The 27,354-nt window shown below is 45.6% G+C and overlaps 1 pseudogene; it reads left to right on the top strand.

Annotated features, from left to right (window-relative positions):
* LOC140912906 (up-regulator of cell proliferation-like) overlaps positions 1 to 12,756 on the top strand; it is a 55,374-nt pseudogene extending 42,618 nt beyond the window's left edge.
* Positions 12,757 to 27,354: the final 14,598 nt, after the last annotated feature.

The following is a 27,354-nucleotide window of genomic DNA, read 5'->3' as shown; positions in this document are numbered from 1 at the left end:
TGTGATTGATGACACCATCAGAATCTGCAGGTCCTCGTTAGAGCTGCATGCCCCAGTCCCCCTCAGCTGAGTTTCTGGGTTGTCTCCATAGTTTCTCTCCTCCCCAAGCTCATGTGACTCAAGAGGGGGGATGGAACTGCATGGACTTGAGGACTGAGGAAAGGTACCATAATGTGCCTAAATAAGCCAACTACCATCAGTTCGCAATTTCAGTAACTGATTTACTGCACACTGGAAAGGCCATGACCACATTATAGAGGAAGAATAATGTATGTAAAATAGGTTTCAGAGTAGCAGCCGTGTTAGTCTGTATTCGCAAAAAGAAAAGGAGGACTTGTGTCACCTTAGAGACGAACAAATGTATTTGAGCATATAAATAAATTTGTTAGTCTCTAAGGTGCCACAAGTATTTAAAATACTTAGTTTTAAAACAACGTTTAATTTTTAATGTTGAACTCCTCAATTTCATTGAAGGTCAGGTAGGATGGGTATCTGAGGTGGACACACATTGAGTATATATCCCAAACAATTCAGAAATGCCAATTTTGGGAAAAAGCAATCCAAAATATTTCTGTGTCCAGTGTATCCATAAGCATTTTTTTAAAGAAATAATGTATTGAGGTTGAGCTGCTAAAAGCATGTTCTCTACCTGTTGATTTGAACCCATCACTTTCCTCTTTGAATCCCTCTGCTCACTCCTCATCTGATATTCAATCAGATTTAAATTATTGGTCACCTTTTCAAGGAAACTCTGTCTCCTACCTAGACGAGCTTTACCTTGTAAAGAATTCCATTTCATTGTGGCAGACAAGAGTAAATGTTGACCACAGTCTTTGTCCTGTAGCGTTAGTTGATTTTTTAGATACACTAGGCCAAGGCCATTGAGCACCTTGAAGATAAAGACCAAGATTTTGAACTTGAATAGTCCTGCATTTCAACCCTTGGAGTGTTCACTTGGTGCATGGGGAATGGGATTTTTTTAATCATGAGGCATTTGTGTTTCATCAAAGAAGAAAATCTTCTACAAAGGAACAGCTGTTGTGAAATCAGGTTTTCACCAAACGTTACTCCTGGAGGAATTCTGTACTACTGTAGGCATGCATAATTAATGAGCCATGCATATCTTTAATTTTTTGTGTAGAAAAAAAAAGCTTCTGCCAAAATGTTGCTGCATTCCACCTTTTGCCCACCAGAGGGCACTGTGTCACAAGAACAGCAGCAGATACTCGCAGAAAATAATAATTACCACCGGGGGGGGCACGGGAGAAAACCTTTTGTAGTGATAAGCAAGGCGGGCCATTTCCAGAAGTTATCAAGAATGGTTTTCTTCCCCACACCCTCCGCCCCCACTCTCCTGCTGGTAATAGCTCATCTTAAGTGAGTGTGTATGATAACACCCATTTTTTTCATGTTCTGTGTGTACATAAATCTCCTCACTGTATTTTCCACTGAATGCATCCAATGAAGTGAGCTGTAGCTCACGAAAGCTTATTCTCAAATAAATTGGTTAGTCTCTAAGGTGCCAGAAGGACTCCTTTTCTTTTTGCGAATACAGACTAACACGGCTGCTACTCTGAAACCTGTCAATATTCCTAGAGATGATTCTCAGATTTCTGACAAGCATAGGGTTGTCTGCAGTGTAGATGTAGCTGGGTAGATCCCAGGATATTGGAAAGCCAATGTGGGTGAGGTAATATCTTTTCTTAGACCAACTTCTGTTGGTGAGAGTGACAAGCTTTTGAGCCACAAAGAGCTCTTCTTCAGGTCTGGGAACATTACTCCCAATGTCAGAGCAAAATGCAAGATGGAACAGATTATTTAGCATAAGTAGTTAGCAAATATTGTAAGGGACCATTCAAAGTAGAATGGGCCATTAGCACCTCTGCAAACATAGGAAAAAAAGAAGAGGTTAGTGGATTACAGATTGTTTTAATAAACCATAAATCTAGTGTCTCTGTTCAATCCATGATGTCCATAATCCATGATTTGTTGTCCAGCAGAGTAATGAATGTAAGCTCCCTGGTTCTTCTTTTGAAAATGCTGTGCAAGTTGCCTTTGAGGATTGGGTCTGATAGGTCAGATATAGAGTGATTACTTTATGAAAAGTGTTCACCCACAGGTGATAGGGTGTTTTTGTCTTTTATCATTTTCCTGTGTATATTCATTTGAGTTTATAATGCTTATCTGTTTCATCCATATAATCATTATTCAGGCATTTAGTGCACTGGATGAAGTGTGCTACATGTGATAGGCATGTATAAGATCCTGGGATCTTGAAAGGTGTTTTGTGTGGAATGTTGATCATTATAGTAATGGAGATATGTCTGCAAGTTTTGCATCTATAGTTCTGGCAGAGTCTGGTGCTGCTTTGAGTGGGTGTGTCCTGGTCTGTGGGGAGCTTGCTCTTGATGACGAGGGTTACCTGGGGTTTTGAGAACCCACAGCAGGGGCAACTTAACTATTTCACTCCATGCAGTGTCAGGAATCAATCAATAGGAACACAGCACTTCTGTCTGATCAAGGATTAAATGCAAGTAAGTATGCTCTTATCTAACACTGCAGTTTATTAGATTTAAGCATACAGAGACATAAGCAATAGGTTTAGAACATCCCAGATCTTTTTCCTAAGATCTGGAATGGTATTGAGTAATTAACAGCAGGTTTGCAGTGGCCAGTTGCTCACCCACCAGGGAGAAAGGGTGTCAGAAAAAAGTGTCTCAAGATGGCTTCAGAGGACTGCTCCACAATATACTCTATTAGCTAATCTTTTATAACTAACTTCTACAAAACACATAGGTCATAATGACCCCAACTGGATCATCTCTTTTCTAACTTTCAGTCAACTTTTCATATCAGAGGTGCCTAGATTCAAAGTTTTCCAACCACCAAGGTTTTCAGTCTCAGTTGTTTACTTGTCTGTCCCCTCCTCCCATTCTGATTAGCAAAAAACTATCAGCTAGATATGACCTCGCTTCTAAAAGCCTGTCTCCAAATTAACCCTTAACTATGTGGTGTTCTATTTCATTAATTCCTATTGGCAGAATGCACATAATATGGTTGCAATTAGTTTGATCACATAATGGGGTATACACATCCCTCAAACCAGGGCAACAATGAGTTTGAAGAGATTGTTCGAAGACCAGAAGAGATGGTTCTTGAAATATTTCTTTCATGATGGGGTACCCATCAAGTATGGGGTGTAGTTGTTTACACCCATTGGTGGTTACACTAGCTTTACTGTATGGGTTCCAGTGTGGGGTGGTAGGTGACAAATAGGGGTATGCAGTCAGAAGGGGGTTTATTTCTGTATTGAAGCAGATTCTCCTGGGGTATTTGGGTGGCCTGTTGCATGATGCAATCTACTTCTCTGATGAAGTGTCCTTGTTTGGTGAAGGTGGTTTTAAGTGAACATAAGAACAGCCATACTGGGTCAGACCAAAGTCCATCTAGCTCAGTGTTCTGTCTTCTGACAGAGGCCAATGCCAGGTGCTTCAGAAGGAATGAATAAAAAAGGTAATCATCAAGTGATCCATCCCCTGTCACCCATTCCCAACTTCTGGCAAAGAGAGGCTAGGGACACCATCCCTGCCCATCCTGGCTAATAGTCATTGATGGACCTATCTTCCATCAATTTACCTAGGTCTTTTTTGACCACGGTTATAGTTTTGGCCTTCACAATATCGACAACAAGTGTGTTAAGCCAGGAATAGTCAATAGGTGGACCGTGGGCCAAATCCGGAATGCGAGATGCTTTTGAATGGACCCCACAATGTTTTTATTTCTTTATTATCATTATGGGGTTTTAAACATTTTTTTCTTGGATTCTGGACCTTGACTGTACCTTGACCAAGAAATTTGGACCTTGACAAAAATAGGCTATCCCTTCATTAAGGTATATATCACTTACTTTCTCCTCAGAGCACATTCTGTGGTATCTGAGTGCCTGGCTGTCAATAACATATTTCTTGGTATGGTTGGGGTGGTTACTAGATCTATGAAGGTAGGTGTGGTGATCCATGGGTTTCTTGTATATGGTTGTCTGTAGGGTTCCATTGCTGAAGCTGATTGTGGTGTCCAGAAGTTGATGCTAGTGTGGGAAAGCTCCAGAGAGAGTTTAATGGATGGGTGGTGGTTGTTGAAGTTGTGGTGGAAGTCTGAGGGAGTTTAAGCTGTCTTCCCATAGGATGAAAATTTCTCAGGTATATCACTGGTTTCATGATGCACTTCTCCAGAAATTCTTCTTCAGGATGACCCATGAAGAGGTTAGCATATTGGGGAGCCATCCTAGTACCCCTGGCTGTTCTCATGCTTTGGACAAAATGTTTATTGCTGAAGGTAAATCTATGACAGGCGAGGATGAACTGGATGAGTTTGGCTATGTGTTTGGGATGGATAATTGATGGTTGTCCATTGTCTTTTAAATATTTGGGGCAGGCAGCTATCCTGTCATTGTGAGGGATATTGGTGTATAGGAAAGTGACATCCATGGTGGCAAGGATGGTATTCTGAGGAAGGTTGTTAATACTGTGGAGTAGAGTAGGGCTCAAATGTACTTGAGCCATCCAGCTACTGTGAGAGTGGACTGTCTGGAAAGACTCTTGCCTAGGCTCACAGCCCATGCACGTTTCAATCTCTTTGGCTCATGAGTGTTTGCATGCAGTGTTCTAGAAAGACAAAGGTTTCCTTTAATAGATGTTTTCAGTTTTGCTTCCTCAAACGGGCAGTCAGTGCCACACACTGGCTGAAATAAATGCTGAGTGACTGAGATCAAGTAGGGGATCTTGAGCTGTGTGGTGCACAATCCTCTCCATTATAAGACTGCTGATTTTGCAAAATGCTGTGTTTTTGACGAGCTGTGCCTAGGGAACTCCTTGCTCAAATGACCCCAAAATTTGGGTCACTAACCCTATCCTGTTCCCCCATGAGACAACAAATTTCAAGACAGTCCAAGTAAGCATACAGATCTTACAGCACTAAGAAGAAATAACATTTAAGTAGAAAGGGCTTCTCAACCTAAACTAAAGCAGAGCTGGTGCTTCATTATACAATCATAGGCCTGGAAGTGACCTTGAGAGGTCATCAAGTCCAGTCCCCTGCCCTCAAGGCAGGACCAAGCACCATATAGACCACCCCTGACAGGTGTTTGTCTAACCTGCTCTTAAAAATCTCCAATGACGGAGATTCCACAACCTCCCTAGCCAATTTATTCCAGTGCTTAACCACCCTGACAGTTCGGACATTAGGAAAAATTTCCTCTCAAAACTTCCCTTGCTGCAATTTAAGCCAATTGCTTCTTGTCCAATCATCAGAGGATAGGAAAATAATTTTTCTTCCTCCTCCTTAAAACAACCTTTTAGGTACTTGAAAACTGTTATCATGTCCCTTCTCAGTCTTCTCTTTTCCAGACTAAACAAACCCAATTTTTTCAATCTTCCCTCATAGGTCATGCTTTCTAGATCTTGAATAATTTTTGTTGCTCTTCTCTGGACTTTTTCCAGTTTGTCCACATCTTTACTGAAATGTGGCACCCAGAACTGGACACAATACTCCAGCTGAGGCATAATCAACGTGGACTGGAGCAGAAGAATTACTTTGCATGTCTTGCTTACAACACTCCTGCTAATACATCCCAGAATGATGTTTGGTTTTTTTTGCAACAGTCTTACACTGTTAACTCATATTTAGCTTGTGGTCCACTCTGACCTCTTGATCCCTTTTTTGCAGTAATCCTTCCCAGGCAGTCATTTTCCATTTTGTACATGTACAACTGATTGTTCCTTCCTAAGTGGAATACTTTGCATTTGTTCTTATTGAATTTCGTCCTAGTTACCTCAGACCATTTCTCCAGTTTGTCCAGCTCTTTTTCAATTATAATCCTATCCTCCAAAGCACTTGCAACTCCTCCCACCTTGGTATCGTCTGCAAATTTTATAAGTGTACTCTCTATGCCATTATCTAAATCATTGATGACTATATTGAACAGAACTAGACCCAGAACTGATCCTTGCAGAAGCCGACTCGTTGTGCCCTTCCAGCATGACTGTGAGCCATTGATAACTACTCTGGGAATGGTTATCCAACCAGTTATGCACCAACCTTATAATAGCTCCATCATGGTTGTATTTCCCTAGTTTTTTAATGAGAAGGTCATTTGAGACTATATCAGATGCCTTACTAAAGTCTCGATATACCACATCTACCACTTCCCCCCATCCACACGGCCGTCACCCTGTCAAAGAAAACTATCGAGTCAGTTTGATATGATTTGTTCTTGACAAATCCATGCTGACTATTACATATTGCCTTATTATCTTCTAGATGTTTGCAAATTGATTCCTTCATTATTTGCTCCATTATCTTTCCGGGTCCAGAAGTTAAGCTGACTGGTCTGTAATTCCCTGGGTTGTCCTTATTTCCCTTTTTATAGATAGGCACTATATGTGCCCTTTTCCAGTCTTCTGGAATATCACCCGTCTTCCATGACTTTTCAAAGATAATAGCTAATGGCTCAGATATCTCCTCAGTCAGCTCCTTGTGTATTCTAGGATGCACTTCATTGGGCTCTAGTGACTTGAAGACATCTCACTTGTCTAAGTAATTTTCACCTTGCTCTTTCCTGTTTTGAACCTACCCCATTTTCACTGGTGTTCACTATGTTAGGTGTCCAATCGCCACCAACCTTCTTGGTGAAAACCGAAACAAAGAAGTCATTAAGCACGTCTGCCATTTCCACATTTTCTGTTATTGGTTTTTTGTCTTCTTTGAGTAATGGGCCTACTCTGTCCTTGGTCTTCCTCTTGCTTCTAATGTATTTGTAGAATGTTTTCTTGTTACCCTTTATGTCCCTAGCTTGTTTGATTTCCTTTTGTGCCTTGGCCTTTCTAATTTTGCCCCTACATACTTGTGTTGTTTGTTTGTATTCGTCCTTTGTCATCTGACCTAGTTTCCACTTTTTGTAGGACTCTTTTTTTTATTTTTAGATCATGGAAGATCTCCTGATTAAGCCAGGGTGGTCTCTTGCCATTCTTCCTATCTTTCCTGTGCAGTGGAATAGTTTGCTCTTGTGACCTTAATAATGTCTCTATAACACATAATAAATGGGTTAATCGTTTATCAGGTCCAAATACCCTAACACTGCACCGGAGACATTACCGTACCAGGACTGGCCTGGAGGTGTCTTAGCATTAGCTCCCCAGGTTGCAATGTGGGTAAATTTGCTTTGTAAGTAATGACAGTCCTCACAGCTCCCCAAAAGGAGAGAGGAAGTAGCGTGAGTGAAGGGACTGATTTGGTCGCTGGGAGGTAAGCAAAGCCACAGTGCTGTTAGCTACACCTGTAAAAGACATGTCCCAGCAAAGAGATGGAGGAAGATATGAAGAAAATCAAAAAGGAAGGCGTAACCCAGAAGGTGTAATCTGCACTGACTGCTGAAAGGGAAATAAAGGGTCAGATCCTCCGGATGAGCCATTGATGCCCAGCACAGCTCAGGGTGAGGGGTGAAGGCTACCATCACAGCCACCTGATCCTCAGACTGCCAGGCACCAGTCTGATCCTGAGCAGCAGCTTAGAGCAGCCAAGGGATCATTCCAGCTTCTGGGATCACCACAGAGACAGGGTCCTGAGTCTATGCCCCCTCCTCCAGTAGCTGTGAGCTGCGATGTCATAGAGCTGGTTATACTGGAAGATTTTCTAGGAAATTCTCAGTTGGCCACTTAAGCCATTTTAAAGTGGACTCTGCACTGCACTGAGGATAAGGATTGGGATCAAAAAATGCAAACCAACCTCACATTAGCGGAGTTCAAAGTGGGCCAGAACTATGTTTTATTTGTATAGAAGTAATCCCATTGGCTTCATTTTTGTTATATCAATATAAGTAAGAGAAGAATTGAACCCAGGATGTATAAGTCATCTGTTACTTACTGGGTACTGCTTTTCTTTAAATTACAAACATCAGGCTGTCTATGGAATGAGTAAACTGTATATAAAGTCACCATTTTCTACTCTGAAATTTTGGTTTGTTTTAACTTCCTTCTGCAGAAAGAAGTAAAGCATTTCAAGATGTTCTGTCCAGATTAAACCTGGAGAAGCACAGAAGCATCAAGATCAGGCTGAGGGATGTCCTGGAGATTTGCCCAGAAAGCATCAAGAACAAGATTCCAGAGGCATTAGATGATTTACCTTGGCATTTCCTGAGGAAGGTCATGGCTCTGAATGGGACGGCCAGAAATACAAGCATTGGGCACAAGGCTCCTGCAGAAGAAATGGGTGATTATGAGGAGAAGCTGCATATTGATGGCACTTTCTGTTTTAGTGACACTGAGATGAAAATTTCTCTGCAACCTCTTGATGTTCTCTGTGCTGTTCTGCTTTGCTCAGACAGCTTCCTAAAGCAGGAGATCCTGTCCAAAATGTCCATGTGCCAGTTTGCCTTTCCTCTGCTGCTACTCACCCTTGACACCCCCAAGTGCACCCTAATACTGTGGGCCATGAGGGACATTGTGCGGAAGTGGAGGCCGCACTCCCTGGCAGAGAACAGAGGGTTCAGAGAGGAGAGCTTGATGCTCACGTCAATGCCAACCATTTCTTTTGTGTGGATGGGGAGCTGCAGCTTCTCCAAGTCCCACCTCCTCAATGAGGTTCTCAGCCCCTCCCAGCAGCACCACGATTTCTTTATCAGTGCGGGACATGGAGTCTGGGAACTTCCTTCGGAAAATCGCAGATGGGCTGGTTGAGATTGCCTGGTATTTCCCTGGGGGGATGGAAAATTCTGATCTTTTCCCAGAACCCATTGCAGTTACAAATCTGCGTGGAGACATTGAGTCCCACTGGCTACAGTTTAGCTTTTGAACAGAGGTCTCCTCCGCAGTGTTCATAGTTACCGAGAGCATCGGTGAGAGAGAATAGGCACTGATATCATCTTGGAAAGAATCCAGCTCTAAATATTACTTCATCCTCAACTACAAGAATAAGAAACCCAAAGAAACTCTGGGATTCCTTAATAAGCTGTCCTCAGTGTTGAAGCTGAGCAAATCACAGCTACTGGTGAAAGATCGTACCATGAATAATGCAGGATTTGTGAAAAAGGTGCAGTCCACCATAGGAACCATAGTGAATTCATCTCTGAAGACAGTGAGTTTGGAAGCCATGGCTGTGACGGCACCTGACCTAGGAATCCTGGTGAATGAGGACTGTCAGGCATGTCAATGTGTGAGCAAATATACTGAAGAAATCACTGCAGAAATAAGAGATGGGGCAAAATACAAAAGGGAAATGCTGAGCCTGCAAGGAGACCTATGGAAAAACTTGGCTAAAGTGGAAGAAGAGATGTGCCGAATGAAAAGGCAAGGGGTCATGGCCATTGAAGACTATAAATCTGCACTGAAACAGAAATGGTTAGAGATACGCAGACAGCAGAATCAGTGTGACCGTACTAATGGTTTGACTAAGTTCATCAAGGGAATAGTACAGCTGAAGCCAGTGGAGAAACATTACTTTCTGAAATGGATGAAATTTATCCTGGATAATATTGCGAGGCGAATCTTTCTAAAATGCGGGCGGACTATAAAGAGAAATGTGAAACTCCAGGAGTGGACCAAAAACAGCTGGAGGAATTAGATGAATTAATATCTGATAGTTCCTTGGGGGTGGAGTATTTCATGCGTGAGTTGGGGCAGTTCTATGAAGCTGAATGCTCAATGGTTAAAGAAGGGAAAATGGAAGAAAGCCAAAGACATTTCACCCGTCTCCCATGCATAGCAGCTGACCTGATGCTGGAAGGGTTTCCTGTTTAGCTGACCGATGGAGATGCCTCCAACATCCCCATGAACTGGGTAGTAGAGGTTCTAACTCATCTCCATATCAGGCTAGGGGATAGATCCAGAATGGTGGTTATAACAGTGCTGAGAGTGCAGAGCACTGGGAAATCCATCCTCTCAACACCATGTTCGGCCTGCAGTTTGCAGTGAGTAGCGGTCGAAGTGCGCGAGGAGACTTCATGACGCTCATTAAAGTTACAGAAGCTGTTCAGGAGCCGCTTGGCTGTGATTTCATCCTGGTGATAGACACTGAAGGTCTGAAGGCCCCTGAACTAACAGCACTGGAAGACAGTTATCAACATGACAATGAGCTGGCCACCCTGGTGATTGGACTGAGTGACGTCACCATCGTTAACATGGCCATGGAGAATGCCACAGAAATGAAGGATGTTCTGCAAATTGTGGTCCAGGCATTTCTCAGAATGGAGGAAATAGGAAAACAGCCAAACTGCCAGTTTGTGCACCAGAACGTCAGTGATGTGTCTGCTCATGTTCAAAATATGAGGGACAGGAAACACCTCCTGGAGCAGCTGAATGAAATGACCAAAGCTGCAGCAAGGATGGAAAAGCAAAGCAGGGAAATGACATTTTCTGATATTATGGAGTATGACCCAGAAAAACACAATTGGTACATACCTGGCTTGTGGCATGAAGTCCCTCCCATGGCTCCCGTAAACACTGGATACAGTGAGAGGGTGTGAAAGCTAAAGAAATAACTGTTTGAATTCATAGAGAACCGTTCACGGAAAAGAGCTGGAAAGGATATTCCTGATTTTATTGTATGGTTGAAGAGCTTGTGGAAGTCAGTGAAACATGAGAACTTCATCTTTAGCTTTAGAAACAGCCTTGTAGCTGAAGCCTATAACCTGCTGTCTGTGAAGTATTCTGAATGGCAATGGGGTTTCCGCAAGGAGATGTATCTCTGGATATCTGAAAAAGAAACTTTTATCTAGAATCAGCTGCCAGAGACACTAGAGGGTGATCTCTTTCACAGCTTAAAAATGGAAGCACAAGGGAAACTACAGCAGGGAGAACAGAAGCTCTTGAATAACTTAGAACAGTATTTGAAAGGTGAAGCTCCAAATTTGAACCTGATAGAAAAGTACAGAGAAGATTTCAAAAGGAGCACGAATAGCCTCAAAAGAGAACTTGAAAATTATTCAACCAGTAACTGTGAGGAAGCAATTCGAATACGAAGAGGACAGCGCAAGATAGACAATATCCAGTCTGGGTACAAGCAGAAAATTGAAGGGGAAGTTGCCAGACTCTTGGCTGAATGCCGAAACAGAGAAGATAAACTCGACCATGAGAAACTGAAGAAAGAATTTGAAACGATGTGACGAGAAACCTTGTCAGAGTTAACGCTCTGTACTTTACAGAAATGTCAAGTTGTTCAAGATATGGATCTCCAGCTGAGAAAGGATCTGAAGCACAGAGCGGGTGCTGTCAGACAGATACTGCAACATGCAAAAAGCCTGCTGGATTATAGAATGAAGTCTTTCACAATGAAGAAGGAATACTTAAACCTAAAATGGACCAGAGCAGTTGTAGAATACTTCTCACAGGAATGTTACTGTAAAACTGAAGAGCTTGCTCTATCTTTAATGACTGAATGCAAGAAACACATTGAAGAAAAAGTTAAATCCAAAACAGACTATGATGAAACCTATTGTGGAGAACTGCTGCATATGGTTAATGAGAGGTTAAAAGAGGAGGAGATTGAGAAACTTCACACTTCTCCTTTGTTTGAAGTTGACCTGAAGCGTCACGTTTGGGGGAAGCAGCTTGGGCATTTCAGAAGATGCATGAAGATTTTATCAAAGAAAACGATCCTCAGCAACGTCTGGAGAAGCTGAAACCTCATTATTTCTCCATATTTACTGATCTCTATTTGGAAAAGAAAGAGAGCCAAACAAGGGTGAGGAATTTCTGTGATCAGTGTCTCAAACCTGCCCTGGTGGGTTATGTCAACAAAAGGCTCGGACTAGAAATAGTTGACAATATTCTCAGCAGTGAACAGGCCCTTGAATACGCCAGCCGAAGCTTCTTTCAGTTCTTTTTGCTAAAGAAGCTGCTGGAAGAGATGAACTTTGGCAACTATGTGAAATACATAAGTAACTATGAAGAGTTTGTCAAATCCTGGATACAGAGATGTCTGATAGACCACTATGGAGGGAAGGCAAGTTTGAGAGATTTGGAGAAAGGGATTCTATCCGGAATAATAAATAAAATCAAGGGAGTTCTGAAAAACTCCATAAATAAAAACAATAACACAGTTTCTGCCTTTTTAGACAGCTTTTGCAAAGAGCTGCAGCAGGACCTGGCCATTTCCAGCAATAGCTTAGTTGGAGTACAGTTTAAAACCACAGCAAAAATTGAGCAGCTTTCTGGTAACATTGAAATCTTCCTTCTGGAGCTGGAACAACAAATCTTAACCCAGTTTAATCATTTGGAACTTGAGACCAAACTCTCCAGCCTGCCAGTGAAACCCCAGGATGAGATCTTCAAGCGAGTGTTTGGCTGTGGGAAGCAGTGTCCGTTCTGTGAAGCCCCCTGTGAAGCAGGAGGCACTGACCATAAAGAGCATTTTGTATCAGTCCATCGACCCAAAGGGTTAGGGAACTTCAGGGATTGTGATTCACAAAAGCTTGAGCATTCCATATGCTCCTCTGATGTGGTTTCCAATCGTGAATTCCGAACTGCAGCCGCAGATGGGAAATTTCATCCCTACAAAGATTACCGCCATTACTACCCAGACTGGCGCATTCAGCCTGATCCCAGCATTGATGCTTCTGATTTCCGGAAATTTGTTTTCAAATCATTCAATGACCAGTTAGCTAGAGCGTATGGTGCTAAAGCAGCAGAACTTCCAGGAGACTGGAAAAATATAACTAAAGAGCAGGCACTGAAGAGCCTAAAGGAAGCATTTTACATGAAATAATAGACATGCCAAGAGTCTCTTTAAATAGGATACACTTCAACAAAACAAAACCCTTAATTAAAAAAAAAACGGAATATGAACAAATCTGACAGCCTGTACCGTTTTTTAAATTGAAAACTAAAAACAAAAAATCAATTGCAGGTCACATCTTCCAGTTAGTGCAAGGCTGCTGCACAGGAACAGCCATACCAAAGCAAACTGATAGTCCGTGTATCCCTGTGTCCTTGCTGAACCAGAATAACAGCCCATCTAGCCTGGTATCCCCACCTCTCTGCAGTACTGGATCAGACCAATCACCCATATAGCCTAGTATCCCACATCCTTGCTGTATTGGATCAGACCTAAAGGCCATCTAGCTTGGTATCTCATCTCCCTGCTGTACTGGATCAAACCAGTGATCCATCCTGTCTCTGACAGTGGCCATTACAAAATGTCTCAGTGGGAGGTGCAAGAAACCATCTAATGGAAATTGTATAGAAACGTTTTTAGAGGAGAAGCTTCTTCCTAACATAACTATGTAAACAGGGTCCGAATGAGTTCTCCCATGACAGCTAGCTGTTAGCGGGAGAGACTTTAGGAGGAAATTGTATTTACATGAACTCACCTACTCTGCCTAGATATCCATCAGATATAGAGGTGTTGCTCAAAGTGATCAATATTGACTTGTGTTGGGTTACAAATCACTTTAGTACTGAATGAAGGGGTAGTGAAATGCTGTTGTCAGTGTTGTTGTATTTATTGTATGAGTAAAGGGGAGCAGAACTGTGCTTAACCTGTCTCAAATGAGGGGTCACCCACAGCTGAAAGGACTCATTAAGCCAGGTGCTCAAATGCCTGACTCCTGTGAAGGTAAGAGGGGTGAGGAGAGGTATCTCTGCCAGGAGGAGTGAACTCTCCCTAAGGGTCCCTGGTCTGGTTTAACCTGTTTCTCCCCACTGTTCAGAAGATAGGGCCTTTTGTTATTTTAAGTGCTCAAAAGAGCTGACAATTACTTGTGGCAGGACAGCATTTCTGCCCAGCCTAATAGCTGAAAATCACTAAGGACTTGGCTACACTTGTGAGTTAGAGTGCATTAAAGCAGCCCCAGGCACCCTAACTCACGACGCATCCACACTGGCAAGGCACGTAGAGCACCTGGACTTTGTAGCGGGAGTGCCCCTGCTAATCCACCTCCACCAGAAGCATAACGCTTGGTGCGTCTCGGCTGAAACGCCCCAGCGTCAGTGTGAACGAGGTGTTGCATTACTGCACTCTGATCGGCCTCCAGAAATTTTTCCTTTCCACATAGAATCATAGGACTGGAAGGGACCTTGAGAGATCATCAAATCCAGGGGTTCTCAACCTTTTTCTTGCTGAGGCCCCATTCAACATCCTATAAAAACAACAGCGCCCAGCAGCGGGGAAACATGGGCTCCAGGCCAGGGGGACACACTTGGGCATAGGCATAGTTTTACTTCTATTTTTGGGGGGGTTGGGGGGAGGAAGGCCTGGCAGGGCTCATTCCAGCTCCACACAGCAGGGTGCAGGAAGGATGTGCCATCTCCACCCCCTGTCTCACTCAGGAGGTCACCCAGCTAGTCTGGGCTCTGGGGGGATGCAACCAAAAATATAACTGAAAGGGGGGACTCAGTTCAAAAAGTTTGAAAACCGCTCAGGTGCGGGCAGGAGGTTATTTAGGGGCTGTGTGAAATGAGGGGAGTAGCTCACGGTGCAGGGAGGGAATAGCTAAGGGCTGTGTATGGGCAGGGGGTAGCTATGGGCTGTATGCATGCAGGGGGGCTTCCAGTGCAATGCCCAGCTTCAGGGGCAAGGCACTGGGACTCCCGGCTTCAGCCTCCCTGCTGCTCCTGGCTTGTGGGGGAGGGGAGGTTTGCTGGCTCGAGCACCGCGTTGCTCCTGGCTTGGAGGGGATGTGGGGACCCTGCCAGCTTCAGCCTCACCTAGCTTCTGGCTGCGACACTCACGGCTTGGGGGGCATGGGGAGGGCACCACGGGCTTCAGCCCCGCGCTGCTCCTAACTAGGGCAGGGGGCCCACTGGCTTCAGACCTGCACTGCTCCTGGCTTAGGAGGAAGGGGGGCCCCCAGGCTTCAGCACTGGGGCTCCAGGTTTCAGCCGTGGGGCTCTGCGGCCCCCCTGAAAGGGCTCACTGACCCCCGGCTGAGAACCACTGATCTAATCCAGTCCCCTGCACTCATGGCATGACTAAGCATTATCTAGATCATCCCAGACAGGTGTTTGTTTAACCTACTCTAAAAAATCTCCACTGATGGAGATTCCAGAACCCCACAGGCAATTTATTTCAGTGCTTAACCACCCTGACAGGAAGTTAGCCATTGATAGCTACTCTCTGGGAATGGTTTTCCACCAGTTTTGCACGCATCTTATAGTAACTCCATCTAAGTTGTCTTTCCCTAGTTAGTTTGTTTATGAGAAGGTCATGTGAGACTGCATCAAAAGCCTTACTACCGTCAACATATACCACATCTACTGCTTCTCCCCATCCACAAGGCTCGTTACCCTGTCAAAGAAAGCTATCAGGTTGGTTTGACAGGATTTGTTCTTGACAAATCCATGCTGACTATTACTTATCACCTTATTATCTTCCAGATGTTTGCAAATTTAGAGCTTAATTATTTGCTCCATTATCTTTCCAGGTACAGAAGTTAAGCTGACTGGTCTGTATTTCCCCAGGTTGTCCTTATTTCCCTTTTTATAGATGCCCTTTTCAAGTCTTCTGAAATCTCTCCCGTTTTCCATGACTTTTCAAAGATAATCACTAATGGCTCAGATATCTCCTCAGTCAGCTTCTTGAGTATTCTAGGATGCATTTCATCAGGCCCTGGTGACCTGAAGACATCTAATTGGTCTAAATAATTTTTTACTTGTTCTTTTCCTATTTTATCCTCGGATCCCACCTCACTTTCACTGGCATTCAGTATACTAGATGTCCAATTACCACTAACCCTCTTCTTGAACACTGAAACAAAGAAGTCATTAAGCACCGCTGCCATTTCCACATTTTCTGTTATTGTTTTTTTCCTCTTCATTGAGTAATGGGCCTACCCTGTCCTTGATCTTCCTCTTGCTTCTAACGTAGTTGTAGAATGTTTTCTTGTCACCCTTTATGTCTCTAGCTATGATCTGTTTTGTTTCTTGGCCTTTCTCAGTCACAGCTCAGTAGTGACCTGGCCCTGCCATACCAGCTTCCTGGCTGGGAGCACGTCCCTGGGAGCTGGAGGAGAGCAGAAAGATATCGGTGTCCCGAAGCAGCTGCTCTTGCCCTGCGAGTCATGCTCTCTGATGAAGGACAGTCTGAACCTGAGCTCAAACCCTTTCAGTTTCTTCTTGGTTAACGACTGGATACAAATAGAGCCTGTGATGGTGCCAAGGGTCACAGGAGAGGGGGATGATGTGCGCTCTTTAGGGATGTGACTTCTTCTCTTCTGCCAATTTTCTGTCAACCCAGAGGGACACCGGCCAGCGGCTCTCCCCAGAATACTTATTGAAATGTCTGACTTACCATAAGCGTCCACTGCATAATACAGACACTTCGTTGGGGGAGGGGATCTCTTTAGATTCTCACACAGACTGTGAGGTAGATACGAGGCTGGCCAGGCTAGGGCATTAGCTCTCGCCACTCAGGAGCATCCTCTGCAGGTGGTGTCTTGCCCACAATTACCTGCCCTTTTCCAAGCTCCACCACATTAGGCCCTACATCCCTCCCAGACCATGGTGCACTTTCCTGGGGTACTGCCCTCTGGCGGTGCCCCACTCTCTGGGTGCTGCCCCTCCAGGGAACTGGCTACCCCTAATCCCACCACTCGCCTCAGTGACCCACTGCCGTTCTTCACCTAGCCCCCTTCCCTCAGGGGCAAACTGCAGTCTGAACTGGCCACTCATCATCAGTAAGGGGGTGGATCTGCTGCCTCTTCCTCCCCTGGCTGCCCCTCTGCAGCCCTAATACCTCCTCCAGGCCCTGTATCAGGCCCTCAGCCTGGGAGTTGGTCAGGCCAGAGCTACCCTAGCTCCCCCTGACCTTCCCCAGCACTGCTCTGTCCAAGTACCTTTCCCTGTCTAGGCAGCCAGCCCCATCATCTCATTCAGTTTTCTCATTTTTTTCAACAGTCACCCTGTGCAGCCTCTTACATCCTGCCATATCAGTACCCCGACACAGGCCTGTGGATAAGGCTGATGTTGCAAACTTTATGTTCTGGGTTTAGTGTATGTGTCGAAGGGGGTCACACACTAAGTTGCTACTGTCGGGTGAACTTATTTCACACCCCAGAGGATCCTCACATCCCTCCATTCCCACCCACAAGCTTCCTGCATGCCACGCTCCCATGCCCCTCTATTTCAGGGGCTCTCTGTGCCCCCCAAAGTCCCTCCTCCTCCCATACTACCCCCCGTTTCCCCCTCCAATGACAGCAGCTCTGTGTGACTCCCATTCCCCCCATACCAGGGGCTTTGTGTACCCCATTCCTCACTCCCCCCATTCCTCCCCCAATAGCAGGGGTTCTGAATGTGCTCCCATTCCCCTACCCCCCCACGCATTCTTCTTCACTCCCTCCATACCGGAGTTCCCTAATCTTCCCCCCACCAGGAGCTCTGTGTGCCCCCTATTACTCCCTCCCTCTAAACCAGGGCCTCCCTTCACTCTCAGGCCAGGAGCTCTGTCTGCCCCCCATTCCCAACTTCCCTCCATGCTAGGGGTGCTATGTGCCCCCTTCCCCCTATACCAGGTTCTCCTAATTTCATGCTGTCTGGAGTGGCTCACAACTGTGAGTGCCAATCTCAGGGCAGACTGTCAGAAAATAGGGCAGAGAGCCCAACATGGTGGTGTGTTTTATAATTAGGGTGACCATATTTCCCTATGCTGGATATGAACACCTCGTAAAATTACTCGTGAGTTCACTGGCAATCAGTCAGAACTATGCAGTACAAACATTCAAATTAGCATCAAGTTGACTGAGCCTCCATTAAAAAGAAATACTGCCTAGTTGGATTCTTTTTATTTATCTTCTTATCTTTAAGGCTTTAGGGTTCACATTTAGGGGTGTGTGACACCCCCCCACACACACCTTCCCACGCCTGCAGGGTGAGGTGACGCACACACACGCCCATACACCTCTCTCACACGGGTGTATGTGTGTGTGACTGACGGACTCGACCCTTTCCCTGCCTGGTGCTCTTTGCCCTCCATGCCTTGCTGGGCCCCCGGGTCAGACCTGCCGCTCCTAGTACCTGGTGCCACATCTTACCAAGGCAACACATGGATGGGGGCACGCAGGGTCACATGCCTCCCCCCATTTCTGCCAGGGCTTATACCAAAATGTGGCATGTGGCCACCAGCAGCCTATTGGCACTGTGCAGGAGGGAAGGGATAGGAGCTGCTTCCAGCCACAGGGGAGGAGTAGAGAGGAAATGATGACCTGGCCCTCGTCTTTGCAGAGCTATTCTCATCTTGTTCCCCCCACCCCCACCGTGGCTGGAAGCAGCTTGTCCCTTCCTGCCCACACAGTATCATAAAGCAGCTAAGACTCCATGCTTCTGCTGGCCACCAACATAACCTAGATGCCTTCTGTCCCCCCCGGCTACAGCGTGGGAAGGAAGGGGTTAAGCCTTAAGAATGCACTGTGCACCAGGGCCCAGGTAACCTGATTGCAGAGGCTTCAGAGAACCCGGCCAGAGAGGTAGCTCAGCAGGGGAGGGTGCCTAGGGGACAGAGCAGCCCCACGCTCCTTGGGGGCTGGACCGCAGGGCAAAGAGGGCACTAAACCCCTGTCCGGGGGCTGCTGTGAAGCCTGCAGGGTCAGGTTGGGAACAGGCTGGAAATTGTTTCCCACCCCAGTCCATAGCTTAGCGGCTTCCCCATGCATGGATTGCACAGGGCTTTGACACACGGAGGGCTCGGCTCCTCCTGGCCAGTGTCCCGGGCCGGAGGGTCTTGGGCTTTCCCAGGGTGCTGGCCCAGCCAGAGGCAGTGGGGGAAGGAAGGAGTCTGCCGGCCAGACTGTTAATAAGTGCAGGGCTCCAAACAGGAGCTGGTTCTCCGCACAGCGCTGGGAGTGGGATATGTCCTGCTGTGTGTTTGGGGGGGGGTTGATATGGAGGAGCAGCAGGACTTGTGGGGGTGAAGGGGCAAAGCAGGGACAGGACAGTGGGAGGAGGAGCATGTAAAGGGCCGATGGTGATATCTGATCTCTGGTCACGCAATCTACCACATATCTATTCAGGGAACACCATCAAAGGGCCTAATCACATCAGCCACACTATCAGAGGCTCATTCACCTGCACATCCACCAATGTGATATATGCCATCATGTGCCAGCAATGCCCCTCTGCCATGTACATTGGCCAAACCGGACAGTCTCTACGTAAAAGAATAAATGGACACAAATCAGATGTCCAGAATTATAACATTCATAAACCAGTCGGAGAACACTTCCATCTCTCTGGTCACGCAATCACAGACATGAGGGTCACTATCTTAACTGTCCAAAACTGGAAGATCGGAAATTCATGAAAAAACTCGTACAGATACAGACAGGCATCATCTTCCTTTCCAAATGCAGACAGATGGACATCATACCAAAAGGACTGAAGGTAAAAAATCCATTACAATCTACATACCACACAGACTATGCTGACAGCTTGTGCCACACGCTCTCAAAGAAACTGCGGAAGCACCTGATCAACATCCTCTACAGCAAACAGGGAAAGATTAAGAATGAGCTCTCAGAACTGGATACTCTCATAAAAAACAACCCTCCACACAAACTTCCTCGTGGCTGGAATTTACAAAAACTAGACTAGCCATTTACAACACACACTTTGCTTCTCTACAAAAGAAAAAGGACACTAAACTATCTAAACTACTACATGCCACAAGGGGCCACAGCAATGGTTCCCTTAACCCACCCAGCAATATTGTTAATCTATCCAATTATACTCTTAGCCCAGCAGAAGACTCTGTCCTATCTCGGTGCCTCTCCTTCTGCCCCTCCACCCCCACGAACATCATACAGTTCTGCGGTGACCTAGAATCCTATTTTCAACGTCTCCGACTCAAGGAATATTTCCAACACACCTCTGAACAACATACTAATCCACAGAGACCTTCCTACCAACACTACAAAAAGAAGGATTCTAGGTGGACTCCTCCTGAAGGTCGAAACAAGAGACTGGACTTCTACATAGAGTGCTTCCGCTGACGTGCATGGGCTGAAATTGTTGAAAAGCAGCATCACTTGCCCCATAACCTCAGCTGTGCAGAACACAATGCCATCCACAGCCTCAGAAACAACTCTGACAGCATAGTCAAAAAGGCTGACAAAGGAGGTGCTGTTGTCATCATGAATAGGTCAGCATATGAACAAGAGGCTGCCCGGCAGCTCTCCAACACCACTTTCTACGAGCCATTACCCTCTGATCCCACTGAGAGTTACCAAAAGAAACTACACCATTTGCTCAAGAAACTCCCTGAAAAAGCACAAGAACAAATCCGCATAGACACACCCCTGGAACTCCGACCAGGGCTATTCTATTTGCTACCCAAGATCCATAAACCTGGAAATCCTGGATGCCCCATCATCTGAGTCATTGGCACCCTGACAGCAGGATTGTCTGGCTATGTAGACTCCCTCCTCAGACCCTACGCTACCAGCACTCCCAGCTATCTTCGAGACACCACTGACTTCCTGAGGAAACTACAATCCATCGGTGATCTTCCTGATAACACCATCCTGGCCACTATGGATGTAGAAGCCCTCAACACCAACATTCCACACAAAGATGGACTACAAGCCGTCAGGAACATTATCCCCAATAATGTCACGGCCAACCTGGTGGCTGAACTTTGTGACTTTGTCCTCACCCATAACTATTTCACATTTGGGGACAATGTATACCTTCAGATCAGCGGCACTGCTATGGGTACCCGCATGGCCCCTCAGTATGCAAACATTTTTATGGCTGACTTAGAACAATGCTTCCTCAGCTCTCGTCCCCTATTGCCCCTACTCTACTTGCGCTACACTAATGACATCTTCATCATCTGGACCCATGGGAAAGTAGCCCTTGAGGAATTCCACCATGATTTCAACAATTTCCATCCCACCATCAACCTCAGCCTGGACCAGTCCACACAAGAGATCCACTTCCTGGACACTACGGTGCTAATAAGCGATGGTCACATAAACACCACCCTATACCGGAAACCTACTGACCGCTCCTACCTACATGCCTCCAGCTTTCATCCAGACCATACCACACGATCCATTGTCTATAGCCAAGCTCTACGATACAACTGCATTTGCTCCAACCCCTCAGACAGGGACAAACACCTACAAGATCTCTATCAAGCATTCTTACAACTACAATACCCACCTGCTGAAGCGAAGAAACAAATTGACAGAGACAGAAGAGTACCCAGAATTCACCTACTACAGGACAGGCCCAATGAGGAAAATAACAGAACGCCACTAGCCATCATCTTCAGCCCCCAACTAAAACCTCTCCAACGCATCAGCAAGGATCTACAACCTATCCTGAGGGACGACCTATCACTCTCACAAATCTTGGGAGACAGGCCAGTCCTTGCCTACAGACAGCCCCCCAACCTGAGGCAAATACTCACCAGCAACCACACACCACACCACAGAACCACTAACCCAGGAACCTATCCTTGCAACAAAGCCCGTTGCCAACTGTGTCCACATATCTATTCAGGGGACACCATCATAGGGCCTAATCACATCAGCCACACTATCAGAGGCTCGTTTATCTGCACATCTACCAATGTGATATGTGCCAGCAATGCCCCTCTGCCATGTACATTGGCCAAACTGGACAGTCTCTAGGTAAAAGAATAAATGGACACAAATCAGATGTCAAGAATTATAACATTCAAAAACTGGTTGGAGAACACTTCAATCTCTCTGGTCACTCGATTACAGACCTAAAAGTGGCAAGTCTTCAACAGAACTAAGATGGAATATAAGCTGGCCCACCAGGGTTCCCCACCCTCCGCTGCTGGTAAAAGTTCCCGCCACTTGGTAGCTGGGTGGGACACGGGGGTGGGGAAATGCTCCCAGCACTGGCAGCTACTCCCCTGGTCAGGGTGGGTTTTTTTACAGTACTGGGAGAGCTCTTTCCCAGCGCTGGTGCTGCGACTACACAGCCACATTAAAGCGTTGCCACGCTTGGTGGTGAAGACATCCCCTAAGTCCAGACAAGGGTGAGGGCACAGTGCCCCTCTTGCTTTGCCTTCATTCAGATGGGAGGCAGTAATTTAGGGCAGGCATCTAACAGCAGAAAATTAACAGAACCCCACGATGGCTCAGCTGTGCTGGCTGACACGTTCCGTGTGAGAGAGCAGAGAACCACATCTCCATCCATTCCCCTCCCACCTTCAGCCATGGACACACAGTCCTTTCCTCCAGCTCTCGACACAGCTCCAGGGATTTATGCCTCTTCTTCCTGCCCCTTGTCAAATTGAGAGAGAGGAAACTTGTCCCTGAAGCGGTTTCCAGAGCTCAGGTGCCAGTTCTGCTCTCCGAGAGCTTCTCCTGCGGCTTGCGGGAAGGGATGTCCTGCTCTGAGGAGCCAGTGCTGATGGGACACCTCCCCAGCTGCAAAGGCAGGTTACTGGGGGGGCAAGGAGAGGCCCTTCTGGCCTATGCTATGGAAGGACTGGGGGAGCAGGAATATCTGGGAGGAACATGGGAGAGAAGGAATGGTGGGGGCAGCTATAACCTCTGTAAATGCCCCCCCCCCATTAATGTCATGCATCCTTAGTCAGGAGTTCTCTCCCTGATGATTGGCCCATGGTACAAGAGATCCTTAGTTCAATCACTGGGGATCCCAGCACTGATGATCTTTGTGAAAGGCAAAGGAGGCCTTTGCAGCTGAGCTAGGATCTGTGCTCTTTCTCCCTCCCCACCTACGACTGCAGTTTCTTCTTCTTTCCACCTCCTACAAGGAGGTCAAATATATCCCGTCCATTGATAGCCACCTTTGAAGTTCAGGTGTGGACAACGCACCCTTTCAGTTAGGCTAAATATGGGAGCAATTAAATACCCCATGGTTTAGTGGGAGCAAAAACAACAGAACCCACCACCCAAGGCATGGACCAGCATGGCAAGGCCTGAGTAGTAGGTGAGACAAGCAGGCTGAGGAGAACCCTAGGACTGATTGCAAAAATGCAGGGGCTGGGGAATGGATTTATGTTGCAGATAACTATCGAAAGGAATAAGGAAGCCAGCAGAAACCCAGAGAAGCCTTGGTAATGTGGCTGTGGAGGAAGCCAAGAAAAAGCCCTTTGTTAGGGCGCAGGACTGGCTATAAGCAAGTTTGCATTTCTACTGTGTTCAGGGAAACAGAACTGTGTGCACCTTCTTCTTAAGTAAACAAGATTGTACCAAGAAATATGGGACATTTATAATCAATTTCTCCTCTTAATGGAAACAACCTGGAGAGGCCCCAAATACTGCTAAGCACTTGGACCGAGAGGCAACCCTATAAAGAAATACAGTACACACAAAAAAATGCCTTTAGCTTGAACTGCAACACAAAACCTTAACTCTGAATTCATACTTCCCCCACACAAAAAGAATAGATCATGTATCTTCACGTTTCTAGAAAGCTCATGTTAATGTTGCTGATGTCACAGTTAAAGTTTGTGTTACAGTTGGAGGTAGTGGGCAGTAGCCTGTGGAATCGCCTGGTCCATAAATAGGAGTGATTAACACAATCTGTGGGTTTTAAGGCTTGATAGAGAAGCCTCCGAGTCTAAGGCCAGCCATGCTCTCTGGTTTATTTGGGCAGATCCTCTTAAGCCTGCTTGTGACACCCGTCACCCACAGGGCCACAGACCCCCCCAGTTGAGAACCACTGTGGTAGAATAGATCCCTGTCAGCCGAAAGATCTGAGGCTTTGTCTTCACTGCAGAGTTAACTTGAGTTTTCTACACTCAATTACTGGGCTTGAATCAGCCTCTCTCACATGAGAAGAGCCACACTGTGAATAAACAAAGGTCCTGCTGTGTCCAGACTGGCACTGCACTCACTCAGGTGGGGCACTCAGACTTTTAGGAGCTCATCCTAAGGCTCTTTGCACAGCAGTGAGCTGAGCCACTGTATGGATTCTTCCCCAGTGGATGGTGGGAGAACTTGTCTGTCCTTTCTTGGGACACAGGGGGAAGAGTGGGAAGGCATTGGCGAATTAGAAGCACTCAAGTGCAGCTAGCTTGCATCCATACTACAGAAAGATCATGTTAGCTGGTGAGTTGTGCTAACTTAGGCTTTAGCCTGTGCCCCGAGGGGCCAGCTCACTTGAGTTATAAGCAGCACATCTTTAGGGTTTTTCTATGTGGACAGGAGTCGAGTTAGGGCAATGCATAAGGTGTAGCTTGAGTTAACTCGGCATCTCCTTTTGAATCTGAGCAATATTATCTGCAGAATACAATGAAAATACTTCACTCTCACAAGCCCCATTCACACCTGGCAGTGCCAATCTCTTCTAACCATGTTCACTGCCACTAGAGAACAAAGGGCGATAAGAGGACATTGTCTTGGGGAAGGTCTGTCTCCTCCGGCTCTCTGGTTTGTTGAAAGTCTAATTCCAACTCGGGATTTATGCCACCTTTCTCCCACAGCTTTGGGGCTTGCAGAGTCTGTGATTCCTGATTTAATACCTCCATCAAGATAAACAGAAAAGAAATAAGTAATTTAATGACTAATTCTCTTCAATCACATCCTGTTTTGTATGTGTTTGTTTTATTCAATACACTGCACCTGCCGGCAGGGCCGGCCCACAACATTTTGGCACCTCAGGCATTAGGGTGACCAGATGTCCCAACTTTATAGGGCCAGTGCCGACTTTTGGGTCTTTTTCTTATATGGGTTCCTATTACCCCCCACCCCCTCTCCTGATTTTTCACATTTGCTGTCTGGTCACCCTATCAGGCGGGGAGCTCAAATGACACCCCCATGCCCCCTTGCTTGGGCCAAAACTTTGAAAGGTCTCAATTCTGCCTACTTTCTGTTCTACTCCGCCCATGGTACTGCTCTGCTACCTACCCCAATAAAGGAGAACTAACAACTTTAAATGCCTTGTTCAAAAATTGTCAGTACACTTTATTATGCAGACAAGAAAAGTTACATTTGCTGTTCAGGCATTTGAAAGTTAACACTGGCATTTTGATGTTTGAATAATCAAAGTGGTGCTTCCGTGCCTTCTTGGTTGCAGAGATTTGAACTGCTTCTGCTTCCTGAAGGTCCACAGTCTGGGCCAACTCATACTCTATTGAGATGGTTGCAAGGCTGACTAGCCTCTCCTGGGTCATTGTGGAGCATAGATGTGTTTTTACTAATTTCAGCTTGGAGAAGCTGTGTTCTCCACTGGCAGCTGTTACAGGAAGTGTTAGAAATATGCACAGAGCAACAAAATAATTTGGAAAGATGGTGGTCATCTTATTTGTGCACGCATATTCCAGAACAGCCTTTGGAGTTGATCCTGTTGAATGTATCTGAAAAGGGCTTTCAGTTCATCACCTATATCACTTGCATCAATATCGCACATGTCATCATGTGTCAACAGGGTCTCTAGTGCCCTGCATTGCTGGTTTAGGTCTTCTTCAGGTACAGTGAGGAGTTTGGGAACATCCTACAACATCCCAAATATGCTGCTGTGATCCTTGAGCTGCATGAAACATTCTGCAACTGATTGTATCGCACAGTCTAGCACCCGGTTAAAGAATTCAGCTTTGAATTGTTGTTTGGGGTCTCTTATGAGATTATCCCGTGCCTCATATACAAAATGTCGTCTTCTTTGGTGACTCTTGTATTCTTGAATGGGTGGGGAAATAGCTTCAGTGTGAAGCTCCTCTACCCATTTCTGCGCACTCTTCAGAACGTTTTGAAATCCCTCATCTGGCCGGAAGGAGTGTAGGTGGCTGCAGCGGCAGAGGAGCCAGCCACCAGAGCTGGAGACAGGGGAGGTTGAGGGGGAGTTCTGCTGGAGGAGAAGGACTGAGATGAGAAGGCAAAGGCAGACACAGAGGCAGCAGTGGTGGTGACCCAAGCGGTGGGGGACACAATGAAAAACTCATGTTTTCTTCCACTGTTGCCCTCTTTAATGTTTTTAATGAAGTAAATACTCATGGGAACTGTGCGCTCATGGGAGACTTTAACTTCCCAGATATAGACTGGAGGACAAGTGCTAGTAATAATAATAATAGGGCTCAGATTTTAATAGATGCGATAGCTGATGAATTCCTTCATCAAGTAGTTGCTGAACCAACAACTGGGGATGTCATTTTAGATTTGGTTTTGGTAAGTTGTGAGAACCTCCTAGAAGAAATGGTTGTAGGGGACACCCTTGGTTCCAGTGATCATGAGCTAATTCACCTTAACCTGAAGGGAAGGATAACAAAAAATAGATCTGTGAGTAGGGTTTTTGATTTCAAAAGGGCTAACTTTAAAAAAATGAAGGACATTAGTTAGGGAAGTGGATTGGACTGAAGAACTTATGGATCTAAAGGCAGAGGAGGCCTGGGATTCCTGCAAGTCAAAGTTGCAGAAGCTGTCAGAAGCCTGCATCCCAAGAAAGGGGAAAAAATTCATAGGCAGGACTTGTAGACCAAGCTGGATAAGCAAGCATCTCAGAGAGGTGATTAGGACAAAGCAGAAAGTATACAGGGTGTGGAAGATGGGAGGGATCAGCAAGGAAAGCTACCTTATTGAGGTTAGAACATGTCGGGATAAAGTGAGAAAGGCTAAAAGCCATGTAGAGTTGGAGCTTGCAAAGGGAATTAAAACAAATAGTAAAAGGTGCTATAGCCATATAAATAAGAAGAAAACAAAGAAAGAAGAAGTGGGACAGTTAAACACTGAGGACTGAATGGAAGTTAAGGATAATCATAGAATCATAGAATATCTAGGCATGGCCCAATAGCTAAACAAGTACTTTGCCTTTGTCTTTAATGAGGCTAATGAGGATCTTAGGGTAATGGTAGCATGACAAATGGGAATGAGGCTATGGAGGTAGAGATTACCATATCCGAGATAGAAGCCAAACTTGTACAGCTGAATGGGACTAAATGGGGGGCCCAGATAATCTTCATCCAAGAATATTAAAGGAATTGGCACATGAACTTGCAAGCCCATGAGCAAGAATGTTTAATGAATTTGTAAACGCAGGGGTTGTACCACATGACTGGAGAATTGCTAACATAGTTCCTATTTTTAAGAAAGGAAAACAAGTGATCCGGGTAACTACAGGCCTGTTAGTTTGACATCTGTAGTATAGAAAAAATTTTGAAGGAGAAAGTAGTTAAGGACATTGAGGTCAATGGTAAATGGGACAAAATACAACATGGTTTAACAAAAGTTAGATGGTGCCAGACCAACCTGATCTCCTTCCTTGAGACAGTAACAGATTTTTTAGACAAAGGAAACACAGTGGATCTAATTTAGCTAGATTTCAGTAAGGCGTTTGTTACGGTGCCACATGGGGAATTATTAGTTCAAGAATACAAATTATTACAGAGGGTCCTACTGAAAGGTGAACTGTCAGGCTGGAGGGAGGTTACCAGTGG

Source organism: Lepidochelys kempii, chromosome 6 (genome assembly GCF_965140265.1).
Source record: "Lepidochelys kempii isolate rLepKem1 chromosome 6, rLepKem1.hap2, whole genome shotgun sequence".
Taxonomy (NCBI): Eukaryota; Metazoa; Chordata; order Testudines; family Cheloniidae; genus Lepidochelys; species Lepidochelys kempii.
Note: the sequence above shows the minus strand (reverse complement) of the source record. Positions and strands in the feature narration are given on the sequence as shown.